Source organism: Seriola dumerili, unplaced genomic scaffold (assembly GCF_002260705.1).
Source record: "Seriola dumerili isolate Sdu_G_001 unplaced genomic scaffold, Sdu_1.0 BDQW01000784.1, whole genome shotgun sequence".
NCBI lineage: Eukaryota > Metazoa > Chordata > Actinopteri > Carangiformes > Carangidae > Seriola > Seriola dumerili.
The window spans coordinates 70,975-76,615 of record NW_019175039.1 but is presented as its reverse complement, the minus strand read 5'-3'; the positions used below and the strand labels follow the sequence as shown (position 1 = coordinate 76,615).

The 5,641-nt window shown below is 43.4% G+C and overlaps 1 pseudogene; it reads right to left on the bottom strand.

The window, feature by feature from the left end:
* Positions 1-794: 794 nt before the first annotated feature.
* LOC111236972 overlaps positions 795-5,641 on the bottom strand; it is an 18,443-nt pseudogene continuing 13,596 nt past the window's right edge.

Sequence of the window (5,641 nt, the reverse complement as noted above, 5' to 3'; positions counted from 1 at the left end):
GCAGCCCCTCACTGTGGCTTAGGTTTATTTTGTTGAACCCAAGTCACTACATTAAGTCAAAAACTCTGCTTCAGTTAGTTTGTTTGCCATCGCTTCATGGAGGAAGAGTAGACGCTGGATTTCCTACATTTGTTTAGCAGCTTGGAGGTTGTTTACAACCGTTTTCCTGGAGTCAACAGCTGATTCATTCATCAGGATTGTACGTCACGGCGCCCACCGCTTGCAAGGTAAAGAGTAGCGCTACCAACTTTATGGCCATAGTAAAAGTGTGCACACAACTTTGCGAGTGTAATCCCAATGCATTGGTCGCTAAAACAACACTGATAAACTGAACTTTTTCTCGTTGCTTTCATCTCGGATGTGCGTTGAGGTGTGAATTAAAGGACATTATGGACGGTAAATCAGACGTGGCTACCGCGGAGCCCGCAGCTGCTGCAGCCTCTGTGGAAGAGGGAACTGTTAATGGGAGAGAATCTGTAAAAAGTAAACGGTCTATTACATTAACACACAAAGCTCTTGTTGCAAAGGTGGAAAAGTTACAAAATGTAAGAAAAGACAAATTACGTAAGGTTAAAAACCTAAGAAATGTAACTCAAGAGTTTATGCAGAGTGGTAATGCAAAAGAGGTAAAACATACACTGGAAAAAATTGTGCTTTTGTGTGGGGAAGCCAAACATGCTCATGTGGCTCTGTTGCCTTTAATGTCCACTGAAGAAAGTAAGAAACAAGACACTTGGTTTGCTGCAAAAATGCTTGTTGAAAATGGTTTCATTTCTGAGGTTGAAAAATGGTTGTTAAATGATCATGGTGGTGAGGATGGTGATGATGGTGGTGAAGATGATGTTCACCCTGATGACAGCATATCAAATGTTGCCAGTAGACATTCTCACCGGAAAAGCACATGTAGTGGTAAAAGCAGTAATAAACGTGGCAAAAGCACAGCTTCATCTTGCATTAAAGCAGAAGCAGAAAGGGCTGCACTTCTCGCTAGAGCTGCTGCTTTAAAGGAAAAGCATGCTTTAGAGGCCCAGGAAGAGCAGCTGAGAAGAAAAAGGGAGCAGCTTGAGATTGATGCTGAAATAGCTGCATCCACTGCAAAGTTAGTAGTTTTTCAAGCGGCCTCAGAATGTTCCAGTAACTCACAGGCACCTTCTGATGGAATGAATTCTTACTTTCAAAATAATGAGGAACAAAGCCCAAATTCCAAAGGACTCAATCCTACAGCAGACTCATTTAAATCACACATGGGGAGTGCAATGCCACAAAGCAGCTTGTCAGTAGCCCAAAAGGATTCAAGTGAGCTGAACGCACACTCTCAGGGAAAACCTCATCAGATCTTTGGATCAAAATATGAGACAAAGGGGAAAAAGGAAACCGAAACATCTGGAACAATGCAGTATGGAGATACACAACAAAACCTCTCTCTGCCAATCAACAATGTGCCGCCTGTATCAGTGGAGCCACAGCAATTATATGCTATACCAGTACAAGGAGACCTGTGCACCATAATGCACCGACAAAATGAAATCACAGCAGCTCTGGTTCAACAACAGCGCTTAATGTTCTTGCCTTCTCGAGACATTCCAGCATTCGATGGCGATCCTCTTCAGTATAAAACCTTCATAGGAGCTTTTGAACATAGTGTGGAATCAAAGGCTAGCAAAGCTGACTGCCTTTATTTCTTGGAGCAATTTACAAGAGGGCAGCCCAGAGAATTGGTGAGGAGTTGTCAGCACATGATTCCTGACAGAGGTTATCAACTGGCTAAAGAGCTTCTCCAAGAACACTTTGGAAACCAATATAGGATTGGTGCAGCCTACATGGAGAAGGCTTTGGCTTGGCCTGCAGTGAAGGCAGAAGATGTGGGAGCACTACAAGCCTTTTCTCTATTTTCTGCGAAGTTGTTGCAATGTAATGGAGGAACTTCAATATGTGCAAGAGCTGGACATGCCAACTAACATGAGAGCAATCATGACAAAGTTGCCATTTAAGTACAGAGAAAAATGGAGGATATGGGCATATGAAATACTGGAGAGGTACAATCACAGAGCTTTCTTTAAGGATATGGTCTCATTTATTGAACGCCAAGTTAAGATCATTTCTGATCCTCTTTTTGGGGACATCCAAGACACAGTAAGTGGTTTGCCTGCATTAAAGAGTGGTAATAGGTTCAAGCCACACTCAAAGTTCAGCAAGGTCAGAGGTAACAGCTTCGCCACAGTTACTGTAAGTGATGCAGCCAAGGATGTGGATCTCCAAGCTCAGTCCCGCAAGGGCTGGACTTAAAGGGAAGCATTCATGAAGCATGTGTCTGCTGCTCTCAGTTTTACAGGCTGGAAGAGTGTCCATAACTGAAAGGGGAGAAGCATCGGGACAAAATTGAGTTTTTGAAGGAAAAGGGGATGTGTTTTGGCTGCCTGTGTAGTGGACACAGGAGCAAGGATTGCGACAGGTGCTTAACTTGCAAAGATTGTGGTCAGAACCATCCTACGGTGCTTCATATCCCTGGAAAGATAAGAGCCAGCACAGGAAGTGAACCCACTAAGGGCACAGCACACGCTAAATCACCTGTATCAGAGACTTGTGGACATACAGGGGCCGGAAAGGAGGATAGCATTTTGTCTATCGTGCCAGTTCAGGTGAAATCCATCAGGGGAAGCAAGATAATACAAACATATGCATTCCTGGATCCTGGCAGTACAGCTACTTTCTGCTCAGAACATCTTGTGCAAAGGCTGAACATTACTGGTAGGAAAACCAGTTTCCTTTTACGCACTATGGGGCAGGAAAAGGTTGTTTCAACTAGCACCCTGAATGGTTTGGAGGTGGCTGGTCTTGGCAGTAACAGCTTCTACAGTCTCCCAGAAGTGCTTACACAAAATAAAATGCCGGTGACCACCAGTAACATTATCACACAGGAAGGATTGCAGAAATGGCCATATCTCTCTGATGTACGGATCCCATGCATTGATGCTAATGTTGACCTGTTGATTGGCACTAACGCCCCTAAGGTATTGGAACCATGGGAGGTCATCAACAGCAGAGAGGATGGCCCATATGCAGTACGAACTGTACTTGGCTGGGTAGTTAATGGTCCGCTTCGGGAGGGAGAGAGCAGCAGGCCTAAAACAGGGTTCTCAGTGGCTGCTCTCAATAGGATTTCTGTCTGTAAAAACATCGTAATCGTAAGCACAAGTCGGATGTTTTGATTTATCATATGGAGCCAGCTCATGACGACGCGTCAACTACGCATCCCGGTAGCAGCCCCTCACTGTGGCTTAGGTTTATTTTGTTGAACCCAAGTCACTACAATCATGTACTTAGAGAGGTGCTGTGCTAAATTCATTTTGTTCTGTTGTTAATACACAATTAAACAATAGCGGTCAGATATCCTTAAAACTGTGATTTAATGTCTGTGTCTTTAAGGCGTCTATGCAGATTAAATAATGTTCAGTTTGTAACATCATAATGAATAGTATTGAAAATTCCACCTTTGGGAAGCATCATCAGAAGATGGTACATCTCAATTTATGATCATTCTTCAGATCATTTATTTCCTGTTGTTGCTTTTTCTTCATGTCCTCCAGTTCTTTGAGTTGTTTTTGTTTTCTCCCCACTTCTTCTTTCAGTTCCTTTTCTTTGTGACTGGAGAGATTGTGTAACAGACTGTACTCTTTGCTGTGTCTCTCCTTCAGAGCCTTGAGTTCTTCATCATGTTTTTCTATCAGAGCTTCAAAGTCTTTCATGTATTTCTCTCTGAACTCATTGAATTCTTCAGCTTGTTTTCTGGCCTCTTCTTCATATTTCTTCTTCATTTCCTCCAGTTTTTTCTTATACTTTTCCTCTAATTCCTTTCTCTCCTTCTCCTCTTGTTCTCTTCTGATTCGTTCTTCTTCTTTTCTTTTCATTTCATATTTTTCTCTTTCCCGTTCATATTCTTCTTGGAGTTTTTTCAGTCTTTCTTGCTCCTCCTGTCGTCTCTGTTCATCTTCTCGATATCGTTTCTCCCACCACTCCTTTCTTTCCTTTTCCCAAGTCTCATGTTGTTTTCTCATCTCCTCTCTGCTCTGTTCCAGCTGTCTGTCAATAGTTTCCCTTTCCTTTGATTCAGACTTTATTTGTTTCTCTAGATCTTTAAGTTTTTGTTCCCACTCTTGCTGTTGAATTTCTTCCTGCTTTTTCCTCTTCCTGTCTTCCTCTTCTCTCATTTCCTGTTCTTTCTCTCTCCTTTCTTGCTCTTTTTTGATGTTTTCTTCCATTTCTTTTAGTTGTTTAGCTCTCTCCAGTTCAATTTCTGCCTTCTGTTCTTCCATTCTTCTCGTCACTGCTGTCATTTCTTCCTCATGTTTTCTTTTCAGCTCCTCCTCCTTCCTCTTCATTTCCTCTTCCTTCTCCTTCAGGATTTTCTCCACTTCCTTCTGTATCGCTGCCTCAGCTTCTTGGAACATCTCTGAGGTGTAACAGCTGCCGCCATTTTCCTTCACCATTGTTTTTGACTTTGTGATCAGCTCTCTGACTTGTGTGCGGTCTGTCTGATTGTTGTTATTGAAGACCTGGTATCTCCCTCCACAGTCATTTATCAGTTTTTTGACAAAGTCTTCACTGTCTTCTATGTAACTATCAATTGTTTGATTCTTCAGATCATCTCCTCTGGTGAATATAATCATGATGTAATCTCCTGAATTCTTGCCAAAATATTTCTTGATCAGTTCCACAGACTCTTTTTCCTCTTGTGTGAATCGACCGATCTGCAGCACCAGTAGAAACACATGAGGTCCAGGAGACAATATGCTGATGCATTTCACAAGCTCCTGTTGAATATCATCGTTGGACAGACTCGTGTCAAACAAGCCGGGGGTGTCGACCACAACAACAGACTGTCCATCAATCTCTCCTGATGCTTTCTGGCAAAACTTGGTGACAGACTTTGAGCTGGTTTTAGATATGAAAGCTTTTGCCAAAATGGTGTTTCCTGTTCACTCTTCCACTGCCAGTCCGGCCAATCAGCACACCTCCTGAGAGGCTCTCTGCTCTGATTTTCTTTCACCTCCTTTCTTTTGGGTTTCACATTGTGAAGTTCAGCCTTTGAAGTTGTGAAACCATCTCCATCTGAGCCCTGGTGAACATGTCCTTTGTGAAGCATCTGATCCTTCAACTCTCATCTTGTCCACAGCCCTCCAAAACCTCAGAGAGTCTGCTGTTTGCCTGATGTTGACAACAACAGATCTTCCTCCACAGCTTCTGAAGCAGCTCCTGGATGTCTCTGCTCTTTCTATAAAGTCAACAACAGGCTGAGCTGCAGGATCTGACTCCACAGTGAACAGAATCATGGTGAAGTCATTGACTGGAGAGCTTGAATGAGTTTCTGGATGGTCTCTAACTCTCCCTTGTCTTCATCAGTGAGGGGACCCACAGGTAGGACCAGGATGAAGGCATGGACGCCCTCAGATCACACGAGGGAGATACACCTGAACGATTCCTTCATCACTTCCTCCTGAGGTTTTCCAGACAAGGCCAGGAAGCTCCACCAGGGAAACCTGACGTCCTCTCACCTCTTCCCTGATGTTAACACACTCTGATGAGCTGGAAGACTGAATGAAGCTCTGTGCTGAGCCTACAAATGGCCATCGGCTGCTGGAGT